Consider the following 18,762-nt stretch of genomic DNA (forward strand, 5'->3'; position numbering starts at 1 on the left):
TCACAAAGTGTTTGAACTTGTCTCTCAATCTTAATCAATTAGTTTTACTATATTATTTGTCTCGCTCTTTTAATAAACTTTGCTCAGGTAGTCGCCTTCAGTTCCCACTGAAAATAAAAAAAACTATTTCCTACTTTCCATATGTTTTCCCTCAGTGTAGGAGAATGGCAATAGGCATTCAATGGGAACTTTACTTTGAAAAATGGTATGAAGAAGATGTTGAAAATAATCATATTTGATTGATTTTTTATGATTTGTATTCAACTTTGACTATTGCTGTAGATTACTTTTATTGGTTTGCTTGTTATCTGTGTCTCTTCTAGAGAGTTTACATATGGTAAAAAGCTGTATTTTGCAAAACATGGAGATGCCTGGGATTGAACCCGGGGCCTCCTACATGCAAAGCACTGAGCTACATCCCCTTAGAGCTGCTATTTTCTTATGCAAAAGTGATTGCAGCTTTACATTTCACAAGAGATTTACTACTTTTCAGTGTTATTAGGGACATCTTAGAGGATGGAAGTATAACCATTATACCATGCTTGACTTCAAGGACTTTATGGTTTTCATGGCTGATGAGAATGCAAGGAGATGCCCATTCCGAACATTGGAATGCTCTTAAAGTTCTCCATCAGAGACTGGTTTATCATCAGAATCCCCTACTTTTACTAATGAATGGTGTAGATATTGATCAAGTTTTGCTAACTAGAGGGCTTTCTTACATTCTGTTGGTCATCAGTGTCAGAATTTAGTAGAAGGGCACAAAGGATGCATGCTATGACTGCCTCTTGGGCATTGCTAACTAATGCTTCACCAGACAATCTATCTAGAGTTGATATGTTCTCATCATTCCATGCTTTGTAATTTCATTAAGTGCTTGCCCTCCAAGCCCTTGTCCATCCTCTTTTTGTTCACAAAGTGTTTAAACTTGTCTCTCAATCTTAATCAATTAGTTTTACTATATTGTTTGTCTCGCTCTTTTATTAAACTTTGCTCAGGTAGTCGCCTTCAGTTCCCACTGAAAATAAAAAATCTATTTCCTACTTACCATATGTTTTCCCTCAGTGTAGGAGAATGGCTATAGGCATTCAATGGGAACTTTACTTTGAAAAATGGTATGAAGACAATGTTGAATATAATCATATTTGATTGATATTTTATGATTTGTATTCAACTTTGACAATTGCTGTAGAGTACTTTTATTGGATTGCTTGTTATCTGTGACTCTTCTACAGAGTTTACATATGGTAAAAAGCTGTATTTTGCAAAACATGGAGATGCCAGGGATTGAACCCAGGGCCTCATACATGCAAAGCATGCGCTCTACCACTGAGCTACATCCGCTATGAGCTGCTATATTTTTAATACAAAAGTGATTGCAGCTTTACATTTCACTAGAGATTTCCTACTTTTCAGTGTTATTAGGGACATCTTAGAGGATGGAAGTATAACCATTATACCATGCTTGACTTCAAGGACTTTATGGTTTTCATGGCTGATGAGAATGCAAGGAGATGCCCATTCCAAACATTGGAATGCTCTTAAAGTTCTCCATCAGAGACTGGTTTATCATCAGAATCCCCTACTTTTACTAATTAATGGTATAGATATTGATCAAGTTTTGCTAACTAGAGGGCATTCTTACATTCTGTTTGGTCATCAGTGTCAGAATTTAGTAGAAGGGCACAAAGGATGCATGCTATGACTGCCTCTTGGGCATTGCTAACTAATGCTTCACCAGACAATCTATCTAGAGTTGATATGCTGTCATCATTCCATGCTTTGAAATTTCATTAAGTGCTTGCCCTCCAAGCCCTTGTCCATCCTCTTTCTGTTCACAAAGTGTTTGAACTTGTCTCTCAATCTTAATCAATTAGTTTTACTATATTATTTGTCTCGCTCTTTTATTAAACTTTGCTCAGGTAGTCGCCTTCAGTTCCCACTGAAAATAAAAAAAACTATTTCCTACTTTCCATATGTTTTCCCTCAGTGTAGGAGAATGGCAATAGGCATTCAATGGGAACTTTACTTTGAAAAATGGTATGAAGAAGATGTTGAAAATAATCATATTTGATTGATTTTTTATGATTTGTATTCAACTTTGACTATTGCTGTAGATTACTTTTATTGGCTTGCTTGTTATCTGTGGCTCTTCTAGAGAGTTTACATATGGTAAAAAGCTGTATTTTGCAAAACATGGAGATGCCTGGGATTGAACCCGGGGCCTCCTACATGCAAAGCACTGAGCTACATCCCCTTAGAGCTGCTATTTTCTTATGCAAAAGTGATTGCAGCTTTATATTTCACAAGAGATTTACTACTTTTCAGTGTTATTAGGGACATCTTAGAGGATGGAAGTATAACCATTATACCATGCTTGACTTCAAGGACTTTATGGTTTTCATGGCTGATGAGAATGCAAGGAGATGCCCATTCCGAACATTGGAATGCTCTTAAAGTTCTCCATCAGAGACTGGTTTATCATCAGAATCCCCTACTTTTACTAATGAATGGTGTAGATATTGATCAAGTTTTGCTAACTAGAGGGCTTTCTTACATTCTGTTGGTCATCAGTGTCAGAATTTAGTAGAAGGGCACAAAGGATGCATGCTATGACTGCTTCTTGGGCATTGCTAACTAATGCTTCACCAGACAATCTATCTAGAGTTGATATGTTGTCATCATTCCATGCTTTGAAATTTCATTAAGTGCTTGCCCTCCAAGCCCTTGTCCATCCTCTTTTTGTTCACAAAGTGTTTAAACTTGTCTCTCAATCTTAATCAATTAGTTTTACTATATTATTTGTCTCGCTCTTTTATTAAACTTTGCTCAGGTAGTCGCCTTCAGTTCCCACTGAAAATAAAAAATCTATTCCCTACTTTCCATATGTTTTCCCTCAGTGTAGGAGAATGGCAATAGGCATTCAATGGGAACTTTACTTTGAAAAATGGTATGAAGAAGATGTTGAAAATAATCATATTTGATTGATTTTTTATGATTTGTATTCAACTTTGACTATTGCTGTAGATTACTTTTATTGGTTTGCTTGTTATCTGTGTCTCTTCTAGAGAGTTTACATATGGTAAAAAGCTGTATTTTGCAAAACATGGAGATGCCTGGGATTGAACCCGGGGCCTCCTACATGCAAAGCACTGAGCTACATCCCCTTAGAGCTGCTATTATCTTATGCAAAAGTGATTGCAGCTTTACATTTCACTAGAGATTTACTACTTTTCAGCGTTATTAGGGACATCTTAGAGGATGGAAGTATAACCATTATACCATGCTTACCTTCAAGGACTTTATGGTTTTCATGGCTGATGAGAATGCAAGGAGATGCCCATTCCGAGCATTGGAATGCTCTTAAAGATCTCCATCAGAGACTGGTTTATCATCAGAATCCCCTACTTTTACTAATGAATGGTGGAGATATTGATCAAGTTTTGCTAACTAGAGGGCTTTCTTACCTTCTGTTTGGTCATCAGTGTCAGAATTTAGTAGAAGGGCACAAGGGATGCATGCTATGACTGCCTCTTGGGCATTGCTAACTAATGCTTCACCAGACAATCTATGTAGAGTTGATATGTTGTCATCATTCCAAGCTTTGAAATTTCATTAAGTGCTTGCCCTCCAAGCCCATGTCCATCCTCTTTTTGTTCACAAAGTGTTTGAACTTGTCTCTCAATCTTAATCAATTAGTTTTACTATATTATTTGTCTCGCTCTTTTATTAAACTTTGCTCAGGTAGTCGCCTTCAGTTCCCACTGAAAATAAAAAATCTATTTCCTACTTACCATATGTTTTCCCTCAGTGTAGGAGAATGGCTATAGGCATTCAATGGGAACTTTACTTTGAAAAATGGTATGAAGACGATGTTGAATATAATCATATTTGATTGATTTTTTATGATTTGTATTCAACTTTGACTGTTGCTGTAGAGTACTTTTATTGGATTGCTTGTTATCTGTGGCTCTTCTAGAGAGTTTACATATGGTAAAAAGCTGCATTTTGCAAAACATAGAGATGCCGGGGATTGAACCCTTGTCCTCATATATGCACTCTACCACCGAGCTACATCCCCTATGAGATGCTGTATTTTTATGCACAAGTGATTGCAGCTTTACATTTCACTAGAGATTTACTACTTTTCAGTGTTATAAGGGACATCTTAGAGGATGGAAGTATAACCATTATACCATGCATGACTTCAAGGACTTTATGGTTTTCATTGCTGATGAGAATTCCGAACATTGGAATGCTCTTAAAGTTCTCCATCAGAGAATGGTTTATCATCAGAATCCCCTACTTTTACTAATGAATGGTGTGGATATTGATCAAGTTTTGCTAACTAGAGGGCTTTCTTACATTCTGTTTGGTCATCAGTGTCAGAACTTAGTAGAAGAGCACAAAGGATGCATGCTATTACTGCCTCTTGGGCTAGCTAGCTAATGCTTCACCAGACAATCTAGCTACAGTTGATATGTTGTCATCATTCCATGCTTTGAAATTTCATTAAGTGCTTGCCCTCCAAGCCCATGTCCATCCTCTTTTTGTTCACAAAGTGTTTGAATATGTCTCTCAATCTTAATCAATTAGTTTTACTATATTATTTGTCTCGCTCTTTTATTAAACTTTGCTCAGGTAGTCACCTTCAGTTCCCACTGAAAATAAAAAATCTATTTCCTACTTACCATATGATTTCCCTCAGTGTAGGAGAATGGCAATAGGCATTCAATGGGAACTTTACTTTGAAAAATGGTATGAAGACGATGTTGAATATAATCATATTTGATTGATATTTTATGATTTGTATTCAACTTTGACTGTTGCTGTAGAGTACATTTATTGGATTGCTTGTTATCTGTGGCTCTTCTAGAGAGTTTACATATGGTAAAAAGCTGCATTTTGCAAAACATGGAGATGCCAGGGATTGAACCCGGGGCCTCATACATGCAAAGCATGCGCTCTACCACTGAGCTACATCCCCTATGAGCTGCTATATTTTTATACAAAAGTGATTGCAGCTTTACTTTTCAATAGAAATTTACTACTTTTCAGTGTTATTAGAGACATCTTAGAGGTTGGAAGTATTACCATTATACCATGCTTGACTTCAAGGACTTTATGGTTTTCATGGCTGATGAGAATGCAAGGAGATGCCAATTCCAAACATTGGAATGCTCTTAAAGTTCTCCATCAGAGACTGGTTTATCATCAGAATCCCCTACTTTTACTAATGAATGGTGTAGATATTGATCAAGTTTTGCTAACTAGTTGGCATTCTTACATTCTGTTTGGTCATCAGTGTCAGAATTTAGTAGAAGGGCACAAAGGATGCATGCTATGACTGCCTCTTGGGCATTGCTAACTAATGCTTCACCAGACAATCTATCTAGAGTTGATATGTTGTCATCATTCCATGCTTTGAAATTTCATTAAGTGCTTGCCCTCCAAGCCCTTGTCCATCCTCTTTCTGTTCACATAGTGTTTGAACTTGTCTCTCAATCTTAATCAATTAGTTTTACTATATCATTTGTCTCACTCTTTTATTAAACTTTGCTGAGGTAGTCGCCTTCAGTTCCCACTGAAAATAAAAAAAACTATTCCCTACTTTCCATATGTTTTCCCTCAGTGTAGGAGAATGGCAATAGGCATTCAATGGGAACTTTACTTTGAAAAATGGTATAAAGAAGATGTTGAAAATAATCATATTTGATTGATTTTTTATGATTTGTATTCAACTTTGACTATTGCTGTAGATTACTTTTATTGGTTTGCTTGTTATCTGTGTCTCTTCTAGAGAGTTTACATATGGTAAAAAGCTGTATTTTGCAAAACATGGAGATGCCTGGGATTGAACCCGGGGCCTCCTACATGCAAAGCACTGAGCTACATCCCCTTAGAGCTGCTATTTTCTTATGCAAAAGTGATTGCAGCTTTACATTTCACAAGAGATTTACTACTTTTCAGTGTTATTAGGGACATCTTAGAGGATGGAAGTATAACCATTATACCATGCTTGACTTCAAGGACTTTATGGTTTTCATGGCTGATGAGAATGCAAGGAGATGCCCATTCCGAACATTGGAATGCTCTTAAAGTTCTCCATCAGAGACTGGTTTATCATCAGAATCCCCTACTTTTACTAATGAATGGTGTAGATATTGATCAAGTTTTGCTAACTAGAGGGCTTTCTTACATTCTGTTGGTCATCAGTGTCAGAATTTAGTAGAAGGGCACAAAAGATGCATGCTATGACTGCCTCTTGGGCATTGCTAACTAATGCTTCACCAGACAATCTATCTAGAGTTGATATGTTCTCATCATTCCATGCTTTGTAATTTCATTAAGTGCTTGCCCTCCAAGCCCTTGTCCATCCTCTTTTTGTTCACAAAGTGTTTAAACTTGTCTCTCAATCTTAATCAATTAGTTTTACTATATTGTTTGTCTCGCTCTTTTATTAAACTTTGCTCAGGTAGTCGCCTTCAGTTCCCACTGAAAATAAAAAATCTATTTCCTACTTACCATATGTTTTCCCTCAGTGTAGGAGAATGGCTATAGGCATTCAATGGGAACTTTACTTTGAAAAATGGTATGAAGACAATGTTGAATATAATCATATTTGATTGATATTTTATGATTTGTATTCAACTTTGACAATTGCTGTAGAGTACTTTTATTGGATTGCTTGTTATCTGTGACTCTTCTACAGAGTTTACATATGGTAAAAAGCTGTATTTTGCAAAACATGGAGATGCCAGGGATTGAACCCAGGGCCTCATACATGCAAAGCATGCGCTCTACCACTGAGCTACATCCGCTATGAGCTGCTATATTTTTAATACAAAAGTGATTGCAGCTTTACATTTCACTAGAGATTTACTACTTTTCAGTGTTATTAGGGACATCTTAGAGGATGGAAGTATAACCATTATACCATGCTTGACTTCAAGGACTTTATGGTTTTCATGGCTGATGAGAATGCAAGGAGATGCCCATTCCAAACATTGGAATGCTCTTAAAGTTCTCCATCAGAGACTGGTTTATCATCAGAATCCCCTACTTTTACTAATTAATGGTATAGATATTGATCAAGTTTTGCTAACTAGAGGGCATTCTTACATTCTGTTTGGTCATCAGTGTCAGAATTTAGTAGAAGGGCACAAAGGATGCATGCTATGACTGCCTCTTGGGCATTGCTAACTAATGCTTCACCAGACAATCTATCTAGAGTTGATATGCTGTCATCATTCCATGCTTTGAAATTTCATTAAGTGCTTGCCCTCCAAGCCCTTGTCCATCCTCTTTCTGTTCACAAAGTGTTTGAACTTGTCTCTCAATCTTAATCAATTAGTTTTACTATATTATTTGTCTCGCTCTTTTATTAAACTTTGCTCAGGTAGTCGCCTTCAGTTCCCACTGAAAATAAAAAAAACTATTTCCTACTTTCCATATGTTTTCCCTCAGTGTAGGAGAATGGCAATAGGCATTCAATGGGAACTTTACTTTGAAAAATGGTATGAAGAAGATGTTGAAAATAATCATATTTGATTGATTTTTTATGATTTGTATTCAACTTTGACTATTGCTGTAGATTACTTTTATTGGCTTGCTTGTTATCTGTGGCTCTTCTAGAGAGTTTACATATGGTAAAAAGCTGTATTTTGCAAAACATGGAGATGCCTGGGATTGAACCCGGGGCCTCCTACATGCAAAGCACTGAGCTACATCCCCTTAGAGCTGCTATTTTCTTATGCAAAAGTGATTGCAGCTTTATATTTCACAAGAGATTTACTACTTTTCAGTGTTATTAGGGACATCTTAGAGGATGGAAGTATAACCATTATACCATGCTTGACTTCAAGGACTTTATGGTTTTCATGGCTGATGAGAATGCAAGGAGATGCCCATTCCGAACATTGGAATGCTCTTAAAGTTCTCCATCAGAGACTGGTTTATCATCAGAATCCCCTACTTTTACTAATTAATGGTGTAGATATTGATCAAGTTTTGCTAACTAGAGGGCTTTCTTACATTCTGTTGGTCATCAGTGTCAGAATTTAGTAGAAGGGCACAAAGGATGCATGCTATGACTGCTTCTTGGGCATTGCTAACTAATGCTTCACCAGACAATCTATCTAGAGTTGATATGTTGTCATCATTCCATGCTTTGAAATTTCATTAAGTGCTTGCCCTCCAAGCCCTTGTCCATCCTCTTTTTGTTCACAAAGTGTTTAAACTTGTCTCTCAATCTTAATCAATTAGTTTTACTATATTATTTGTCTCGCTCTTTTATTAAACTTTGCTCAGGTAGTCGCCTTCAGTTCCCACTGAAAATAAAAAATCTATTCCCTACTTTCCATATGTTTTCCCTCAGTGTAGGAGAATGGCAATAGGCATTCAATGGGAACTTTACTTTGAAAAATGGTATGAAGAAGATGTTGAAAATAATCATATTTGATTGATTTTTTATGATTTGTATTCAACTTTGACTATTGCTGTAGATTACTTTTATTGGTTTGCTTGTTATCTGTGTCTCTTCTAGAGAGTTTACATATGGTAAAAAGCTGTATTTTGCAAAACATGGAGATGCCTGGGATTGAACCCGGGGCCTCCTACATGCAAAGCACTGAGCTACATCCCCTTAGAGCTGCTATTATCTTATGCAAAAGTGATTGCAGCTTTACATTTCACTAGAGATTTACTACTTTCAGCGTTATTAGGGACATCTTAGAGGATGGAAGTATAACCATTATACCATGCTTACCTTCAAGGACTTTATGGTTTTCATGGCTGATGAGAATGCAAGGAGATGCCCATTCCGAGCATTGGAATGCTCTTAAAGATCTCCATCAGAGACTGGTTTATCATCAGAATCCCCTACTTTTACTAATGAATGGTGGAGATATTGATCAAGTTTTGCTAACTAGAGGGCTTTCTTACCTTCTGTTTGGTCATCAGTGTCAGAATTTAGTAGAAGGGCACAAGGGATGCATGCTATGACTGCCTCTTGGGCATTGCTAACTAATGCTTCACCAGACAATCTATGTAGAGTTGATATGTTGTCATCATTCCAAGCTTTGAAATTTCATTAAGTGCTTGCCCTCCAAGCCCATGTCCATCCTCTTTTTGTTCACAAAGTGTTTGAACTTGTCTCTCAATCTTAATCAATTAGTTTTACTATATTATTTGTCTCGCTCTTTTATTAAACTTTGCTCAGGTAGTCGCCTTCAGTTCCCACTGAAAATAAAAAATCTATTTCCTACTTACCATATGTTTTCCCTCAGTGTAGGAGAATGGCTATAGGCATTCAATGGGAACTTTACTTTGAAAAATGGTATGAAGACGATGTTGAATATAATCATATTTGATTGATTTTTTATGATTTGTATTCAACTTTGACTGTTGCTGTAGAGTACTTTTATTGGATTGCTTGTTATCTGTGGCTCTTCTAGAGAGTTTACATATGGTAAAAAGCTGCATTTTGCAAAACATAGAGATGCCGGGGATTGAACCCTTGTCCTCATATATGCACTCTACCACCGAGCTACATCCCCTATGAGATGCTGTATTTTTATGCACAAGTGATTGCAGCTTTACATTTCACTAGAGATTTACTACTTTTCAGTGTTATAAGGGACATCTTAGAGGATGGAAGTATAACCATTATACCATGCATGACTTCAAGGACTTTATGGTTTTCATTGCTGATGAGAATTCCGAACATTGGAATGCTCTTAAAGTTCTCCATCAGAGAATGGTTTATCATCAGAATCCCCTACTTTTACTAATGAATGGTGTGGATATTGATCAAGTTTTGCTAACTAGAGGGCTTTCTTACATTCTGTTTGGTCATCAGTGTCAGAACTTAGTAGAAGAGCACAAAGGATGCATGCTATTACTGCCTCTTGGGCTAGCTAGCTAATGCTTCACCAGACAATCTAGCTACAGTTGATATGTTGTCATCAATCCATGCTTTGAAATTTCATTAAGTGCTTGCCCTCCAAGCCCATGTCCATCCTCTTTTTGTTCACAAAGTGTTTGAATATGTCTCTCAATCTTAATCAATTAGTTTTACTATATTATTTGTCTCGCTCTTTTATTAAACTTTGCTCAGGTAGTCACCTTCAGTTCCCACTGAAAATAAAAAATCTATTTCCTACTTACCATATGATTTCCCTCAGTGTAGGAGAATGGCAATAGGCATTCAATGGGAACTTTACTTTGAAAAATGGTATGAAGACGATGTTGAATATAATCATATTTGATTGATATTTTATGATTTGTATTCAACTTTGACTGTTGCTGTAGAGTACATTTATTGGATTGCTTGTTATCTGTGGCTCTTCTAGAGAGTTTACATATGGTAAAAAGCTGCATTTTGCAAAACATGGAGATGCCAGGGATTGAACCCGGGGCCTCATACATGCAAAGCATGCGCTCTACCACTGAGCTACATCCCCTATGAGCTGCTATATTTTTATACAAAAGTGATTGCAGCTTTACTTTTCAATAGAAATTTACTACTTTTCAGTGTTATTAGAGACATCTTAGAGGTTGGAAGTATTAACATTATACCATGCTTGACTTCAAGGACTTTATGGTTTTCATGGCTGATGAGAATGCAAGGAGATGCCAATTCCAAACATTGGAATGCTCTTAAAGTTCTCCATCAGAGACTGGTTTATCATCAGAATCCCCTACTTTTACTAATGAATGGTGTAGATATTGATCAAGTTTTGCTAACTAGTTGGCATTCTTACATTCTGTTTGGTCATCAGTGTCAGAATTTAGTAGAAGGGCACAAAGGATGCATGCTATGACTGCCTCTTGGGCATTGCTAACTAATGCTTCACCAGACAATCTATCTAGAGTTGATATGTTGTCATCATTCCATGCTTTGAAATTTCATTAAGTGCTTGCCCTCCAAGCCCTTGTCCATCCTCTTTCTGTTCACATAGTGTTTGAACTTGTCTCTCAATCTTAATCAATTAGTTTTACTATATCATTTGTCTCACTCTTTTATTAAACTTTGCTGAGGTAGTCGCCTTCAGTTCCCACTGAAAATAAAAAAAACTATTCCCTACTTTCCATATGTTTTCCCTCAGTGTAGGAGAATGGCAATAGGCATTCAATGGGAACTTTACTTTGAAAAATGGTATAAAGAAGATGTTGAAAATAATCATATTTGATTGATTTTTTATGATTTGTATTCAACTTTGACTATTGCTGTAGATTACTTTTATTGGTTTGCTTGTTATCTGTGTCTCTTCTAGAGAGTTTACATATGGTAAAAAGCTGTATTTTGCAAAACATGGAGATGCCTGGGATTGAACCCGGGGCCTCCTACATGCAAAGCACTGAGCTACATCCCCTTAGAGCTGCTATTTTCTTATGCAAAAGTGATTGCAGCTTTACATTTCACTAGAGATTTACTACTTTTCAGCGTTATTAGGGACATCTTAGAGGATGGAAGTATAACCATTATACCATGCTTACCTTCAAGGACTTTATGGTTTTCATGGCTGATGAGAATGCAAGGAGATGCCCATTCCGAGCATTGGAATGCTCTTAAAGATCTCCATCAGAGACTGGTTTATCATCAGAATCCCCTACTTTTACTAATGAATGGTGGAGATATTGATCAAGTTTTGCTAACTAGAGGGCTTTCTTACCTTCTGTTTGCTCATCAGTGTCAGAATTTAGTAGAAGGGCAAAAGGGATGCATGCTATGACTGCCTCTTGGGCATTGCTAACTAATGCTTCACCAGACAATCTATGTAGAGTTGATATGTTGTCATCATTCCAAGCTTTGAAATTTCATTAAGTGCTTGCCCTCCAAGCCCATGTCCATCCTCTTTTTGTTCACAAAGTGTTTGAACTTGTCTCTCAATCTTAATCAATTAGTTTTACTATATTATTTGTCTCGCTCTTTTATTAAACTTTGCTCAGGTAGTCGCCTTCAGTTCCCACTGAAAATAAAAAATCTATTTCCTACTTACCATATGTTTTCCCTCAGTGTAGGAGAATGGCTATAGGCATTCAATGGGAACTTTACTTTGAAAAATGGTATGAAGACGATGTTGAATATAATCATATTTGATTGATTTTTTATGATTTGTATTCAACTTTGACTGTTGCTGTAGAGTACTTTTATTGGATTGCTTGTTATCTGTGGCTCTTCTAGAGAGTTTACATATGGTAAAAAGCTGCATTTTGCAAAACATGGAGATGCCGGGGATTGAACCCTTGTCCTCATATATGCACTCTACCACCGAGCTACATCCCCTATGAGATGCTGTATTTTTATGCACAAGTGATTGCAGCTTTACATTTCACTAGAGATTTACTACTTTTCAGTGTTATAAGGGACATCTTAGAGGATGGAAGTATAACCATTATACCATGCATGACTTCAAGGACTTTATGGTTTTCATTGCTGATGAGAATTCCGAACATTGGAATGCTCTTAAAGTTCTCCATCAGAGAATGGTTTATCATCAGAATCCCCTACTTTTACTAATGAATGGTGTGGATATTGATCAAGTTTTGCTAACTAGAGGGCTTTCTTACATTCTGTTTGGTCATCAGTGTCAGAACTTAGTAGAAGAGCACAAAGGATGCATGCTATTACTGCCTCTTGGGCTAGCTAGCTAATGCTTCACCAGACAATCTAGCTACAGTTGATATGTTGTCATCAATCCATGCTTTGAAATTTCATTAAGTGCTTGCCCTCCAAGCCCATGTCCATCCTCTTTTTGTTCACAAAGTGTTTGAATATGTCTCTCAATCTTAATCAATTAGTTTTACTATATTATTTGTCTCGCTCTTTTATTAAACTTTGCTCAGGTAGTCACCTTCAGTTCCCACTGAAAATAAAAAATCTATTTCCTACTTACCATATGATTTCCCTCAGTGTAGGAGAATGGCAATAGGCATTCAATGGGAACTTTACTTTGAAAAATGGTATGAAGACGATGTTGAATATAATCATATTTGATTGATATTTTATGATTTGTATTCAACTTTGACAATTGCTGTAGAGTACTTTTATTGGATTGCTTGTTATCTGTGACTCTTCTACAGAGTTTACATATGGTAAAAAGCTGTATTTTGCAAAACATGGAAATGCCAGGGATTGAACCCAGGGCCACATACATACAAAGCATGTGCTCTACCACTGAGCTACACCCCCTATGAGCTGCTATATTTTGAATACAAAAGTGATTGCAGCTTTACATTTCACTAGAGATTTACTACTTTTCAGTGTTATTAGGTACATCTTAGAGGATGGAAGTATAACCATTATACCATGCTTGACTTCAAGGACTTTATGGTTTTCATGGCTGATGAGAATGCAAGGAGATGCCCATTCCGAACATTGGAATGCTCTTAAAGTTCTCCATCAGAGACTGGTTTATCATCAGAATCCCTTACTTTTACTAATGAATGGTGGAGATATTGATCAAGTTTTGCTAACTAGAGGGCTTTCTTACATTCTGTTTGGTCATCAGTGTCAGAATTTAGTAGAAGGGCACAAGGGATGCATGCTATGACTGCCTCTTGGGCATTGCTAACTAATGCTTCACCAGACAATCTATCTAGAGTTAATATGTTGTCATCATTCCATACTTTGAAATTTCATTAAGTGCTTGCCCTCCAAGCCCTTGTCCATCCTCTTTTTGTTCACAAAGTGTTTGAATTTGTCTATCAATCTTAATCAATTAGTTTTACTATATTATTTGTCTCGCTCTTTTATTAAACTTTGCTCAGGTAGTCGCCTTCAGTTCCCACTGAAAATAAAAAAAACTATTCCCTACTTTCCATATGTTTTCCTTCAGTGTAGGAGAATGGCAATAGGCATTCAATGGGAACTTTTCTTTGAAAAATGGTATGAAGAAGATGTTGAAAATAATCATATTTGATTGATTTTTTATGATTTGTATTCAACTTTGACTATTGCTGTAGAGTACTTTTATTGGTTTGCTTGTTATCTGTGTCTCTTCTAGAGAGTTTACATTTGGTAAAAAGCTGTATTTTGCAAAACATGGAGATGCCTGGGATTGAACCCGGGGCCTCCTACATGCATAGCACTGAGCTACATCCCCTTAGAGCTGCTATTTTCTTATGCAAAAGTGATTGCAGCTTTACATTTCACTAGAGATTTACTACTTTTCAGTGTTATTAGGGACATCTTAGAGGATGGAAGTATAACCATTATACCATGCTTGACTTCAAGGACTTTATGGTTTTCATGGCTGATGAGAATGCAAGGAGATGCCCATTCTGAACATTGGAATGCTCTTAAAGTTCTCCATCAGAGACTGGTTTATCATCAGAATCCCCTACTTTTACTAATGAATGGTGGAGATATTGATCAAGTTTTGCTAACTAGAGGGCATTCTTACATTCTGTTTGGTCATCAGAGTCAGAATTCAGTAGAAGGGCACAAGGAATGCATGCTATGACTGCCTCTTGGGCATTGCTAACTAATGCTTCACCAGACAATCTATGTAGAGTTGATATGTTGTCATCATTCCAAGCTTTGAAATTTCATTAAGTGCTTGCCCTCCAAGCCCTTGTCCATCCTCTTTTTGTTCACAAAGTGTTTGAACTTGTTTCTCAATCTTAATCAATTAGTTTTACTATATTATTTGTCTCGCTCTTTTATTAAACTTTGCTCAGGTAGTGGCCTTCAGTTCCCACTGAAAATAAAAAATCTATTTCCTACTTACCATATGATTTCCCTCAGTGTAGGAGAATGGCAATAGGCATTCAATGGGAACTTTACTTTGAAAAATGGTATGAAGACGATGGTGAATATAATCATATTTGATTGATATTTTATGATTTGTATTCAACTTTGACAATTGCTGTAGAGTACTTTTATTGGATTGCTTGTTATCTGTGACTCTTCTACAGAGTTTACATATGGTAAAAAGCTGTATTTTGCAAAACATGGAGATGCCGGGGATTGAACCCAGGGCCTCATCCATGCAAAGCATGCGCTCTACCACTGAGCTACATCCGCTATGAGCTGCTATAATTTTAATATAAAAGTGATTGCAGCTTTACATTTCACTAGAGATTTACTACTTTTCACTGTTATTAGGGACATCTTAGAGGATGGAAGTATAACCATTATACCATGCTTGACTTCAAGGACTTTATGGTTTTCATGGCTGATGAGAATGCAAGGAGATGCCCATTCCAAACATTGGAATGCCCTTAAAGTTCTCCATCAGAGACTGGTTTATCATCAGAATCCCCTACTTTTACTAATGAATGGTATAGATATTGATCAAGTTTTGCTAACTAGAGGGCTTTCTTACCTTCTGTTTGCTCATCAGTGTCAGAATTTAGTAGAAGGGCAAAAGGGATGCATGCTATGACTGCCTCTTGGGCATTGCTAACTAATGCTTCACCAGACAATCTATGTAGAGTTGATATGTTGTCATCATTCCAAGCTTTGAAATTTCATTAAGTGCTTGCCCTCCAAGCCCATGTCCATCCTCTTTTTGTTCACAAAGTGTTTGAACTTGTCTCTCAATCTTAATCAATTAGTTTTACTATATTATTTGTCTCGCTCTTTTATTAAACTTTGCTCAGGTAGTCGCCTTCAGTTCCCACTGAAAATAAAAAATCTATTTCCTACTTACCATATGTTTTCCCTCAGTGTAGGAGAATGGCTATAGGCATTCAATGGGAACTTTACTTTGAAAAATGGTATGAAGACGATGTTGAATATAATCATATTTGATTGATTTTTTATGATTTGTATTCAACTTTGACTGTTGCTGTAGAGTACTTTTATTGGATTGCTTGTTATCTGTGGCTCTTCTAGAGAGTTTACATATGGTAAAAAGCTGCATTTTGCAAAACATGGAGATGCCGGGGATTGAACCCTTGTCCTCATATATGCACTCTACCACCGAGCTACATCCCCTATGAGATGCTGTATTTTTATGCACAAGTGATTGCAGCTTTACATTTCACTAGAGATTTACTACTTTTCAGTGTTATAAGGGACATCTTAGAGGATGGAAGTATAACCATTATACCATGCATGACTTCAAGGACTTTATGGTTTTCATTGCTGATGAGAATTCCGAACATTGGAATGCTCTTAAAGTTCTCCATCAGAGACTGGTTTATCATCAGAATCCCTTACTTTTACTAATGAATGGTGGAGATATTGATCAAGTTTTGCTAACTAGAGGGCTTTCTTACATTCTGTTTGGTCATCAGTGTCAGAATTTAGTAGAAGGGCACAAGGGATGCATGCTATGACTGCCTCTTGGGCATTGCTAACTAATGCTTCACCAGACAATCTATCTAGAGTTGATATGTTGTTATCATTCCAAGCTTTGAAATTTCATTAAGTGCTTGCCCTCCAAGCCCTTGTCCATCCTCTTTTTGTTCACAAAGTGTTTGAACTTGTCTCTCAATCTTAATCAATTAGTTTTACTATATTATTTGTCTCGCTCTTTTATTAAACTTTGCTCGGGTAGTCGCCTTCAGTTCCCACTGAAAATAAAAAATCTATTTCCTACTTACCATATGTTTTCCCTCAGTGTAGGAGAATGGCTATAGGTATTCAACGGGAACCTTACTTTGAAAAATGGTATGAAGACGATGTTGAATATAATCATATTTGATTGATTTTTTATGATCTGTATTCAACTTTGACTGTTGCTGTAGAGTACTTTTATTGGATTGCTTGTTATCTGTGGCTCTTCTAGAGAGTTTACATATGGTAAAAAGCTGCATTTTGCAAAACATGGAGATGCCAGGGATTGAACCCTTGTCCTCATATATGCACTCTACCACCGAGCTACATCCCCTATGAGATGCTATATTTTTATGCACAAGTGATTGCAGCTTTACATTTCACTAGAGATTTACTACTTTTCAGTGTTATTAGGGACATCTTAGAGGATGGAAGTATAACCATTATACCATGCTTGACTTCAAGGACTTTATGGTTTTCATTGCTGAAGAGAATTCCGAACATTGGAATGCTCTTAAAGTTCTCCATCAGAGAATGGTTTATCATCAGAATCCCCTACTTTTACTAATGAATGGTGTGGATATTGATCAAGTTTTGCTAACTAGAGGGCTTTCTTACATTCTGTTTGGTCATCAGTGTCAGAACTTAGTAGAAGAGCACAAAGGATGCATGCTATTACTGCCTCTTGGGCAAGCTAGCTAATGCTTCACCAGACAATCTAGCTACAGTTGATATGTTGTCATCAATCCATGCTTTGAAATTTCATTAAGTGCTTGCCCTCCAAGCCCATGTCCATCCTCTTTTTGTTCACAAAGTGTTTGAATATGTCTCTCAATCTTAATCAATTAGTTTTACTATATTATTTGTCTCGCTCTTTTATTAAACTTTGCTCAGGTAGTCACCTTCAGTTCCCACTGAAAATAAAAAATCTATTTCCTACTTACCATATGATTTCCCTCAGTGTAGGAGAATGGCAATAGGCATTCAATGGGAACTTTACTTTGAAAAATGGTATGAAGACGATGTTGAATATAATCATATTTGATTGATATTTTATGATTTGTATTCAACTTTGACAATTGCTGTAGAGTACTTTTATTGGATTGCTTGTTATCTGTGACTCTTCTACAGAGTTTACATATGGTAAAAAGCTGTATTTTGCAAAACATGGAGATGCCGGGGATTGAACCCAGGGCCTCATACATGCAAAGCATGTGCTCTACCACTGAGCTACATCCCCTATGAGCTGCTATATTTTTAATACAAAAGTGATTGCAGCTTTACATTTCACTAGAGATTTACTACTTTTCAGTGTTATTAGGGACATCTTAGAGGATGGAAGTATAACCATTATACCATGCTTGACTTCAAGGACTTTATGGTTTTCTTGGCTGATGAGAATGCAAGGAGATACCCATTCCGAACATTGGAATGCTCTTAAAGTTCTCCATCAGAGACTGGTTTATCATCAGAATCCCTTACTTTTAATAATGAATGGTGGAGATATTGATCAAGTTTTGCTAACTAGAGGGCTTTCTTACATTCTGTTTGGTCATCAGTGTCAGAATTTAGTAGAAGGGCACAAGGGATGCATGCTATGACTGCCTCTTGGGCATTGCTAACTAATGCTTCACCAGACAATCTATCTAGAGTTAATATGTTGTCATCATTCCATACTTTGAAATTTCATTAAGTGCTTGCCCTCCAAGCCCTTGTCCATCCTCTTTTTGTTCACAAAGTGTTTGAATTTGTCTATCAATCTTAATCAATTAGTTTTACTATATTATTTGTCTCGCTCTTTTATTAAACTTTGCTCAGGTAGTCGCCTTCAGTTCCCACTGAAAATAAAAAAAACTATTCCCTACTTTCCATATGTTTTCCCTCAGTGTTGGAGAATGGCAATAGGCATTCAATGGGAACTTTACTTTGAAAAATGGTATGAAGAAGATGTTGAAAATAATCATATTTGATTGATTTTTTATGATTTGTATTCAACTTTGACTATTGCTGTAGATTACTTTTATTGGTTTGCTTGTTATCTGTGTCTCTTCTAGAGAGTTTACATTTGGTAAAAAGCTGTATTTTGCAAAACATGGAGATGCCTGGGATTGAACCCGGGGCCTCCTACATGCATAGCACTGAGCTACATCCCCTTAGAGCTGCTATTTTCTTATGCAAAAGTGATTGCAGCTTTACATTTCACTAGAGATTTACTACTTTTCAGTGTTATTAGGGACATCTTAGAGGATGGA

General features: G+C 36.7%; 7 non-coding genes across 7 annotated transcripts; all 7 read right to left on the minus strand.

Annotated features, from left to right (window-relative positions):
* Nucleotides 1-1,272: 1,272 nt before the first annotated feature.
* TRNAA-UGC (transfer RNA alanine (anticodon UGC)) lies at nucleotides 1,273-1,344 on the minus strand. The gene has a single exon. It is a non-coding gene; the product is annotated as a tRNA-Ala (tRNA).
* Nucleotides 1,345-4,915: 3,571 nt separating this feature from the next.
* TRNAA-UGC (transfer RNA alanine (anticodon UGC)) lies at nucleotides 4,916-4,987 on the minus strand. The gene has a single exon. It is a non-coding gene; the product is annotated as a tRNA-Ala (tRNA).
* A 1,762-nt stretch (nucleotides 4,988-6,749) lies between these two features.
* TRNAA-UGC (transfer RNA alanine (anticodon UGC)) lies at nucleotides 6,750-6,821 on the minus strand. Its single transcript has one exon. It is a non-coding gene; the product is annotated as a tRNA-Ala (tRNA).
* Nucleotides 6,822-10,391: 3,570 nt separating this feature from the next.
* Nucleotides 10,392-10,463, minus strand: TRNAA-UGC (transfer RNA alanine (anticodon UGC)). The gene has a single exon. It is a non-coding gene; the product is annotated as a tRNA-Ala (tRNA).
* Nucleotides 10,464-13,123: 2,660 nt separating this feature from the next.
* On the minus strand, nucleotides 13,124-13,195 carry TRNAT-UGU (transfer RNA threonine (anticodon UGU)). Its single transcript has one exon. It is a non-coding gene; the product is annotated as a tRNA-Thr (tRNA).
* A 1,764-nt stretch (nucleotides 13,196-14,959) lies between these two features.
* Nucleotides 14,960-15,031, minus strand: TRNAA-UGC (transfer RNA alanine (anticodon UGC)). Its single transcript has one exon. It is a non-coding gene; the product is annotated as a tRNA-Ala (tRNA).
* Nucleotides 15,032-17,678: 2,647 nt separating this feature from the next.
* Nucleotides 17,679-17,750, minus strand: TRNAA-UGC (transfer RNA alanine (anticodon UGC)). Its single transcript has one exon. It is a non-coding gene; the product is annotated as a tRNA-Ala (tRNA).
* Between the last annotated feature and the right edge of the window lie 1,012 nt (nucleotides 17,751-18,762).

This window comes from Taudactylus pleione, unplaced genomic scaffold (assembly GCF_031769625.1).
Source record: "Taudactylus pleione unplaced genomic scaffold, aTauple2 ptg000070l, whole genome shotgun sequence".
NCBI classification, from domain to species: Eukaryota; Metazoa; Chordata; class Amphibia; order Anura; family Myobatrachidae; genus Taudactylus; species Taudactylus pleione.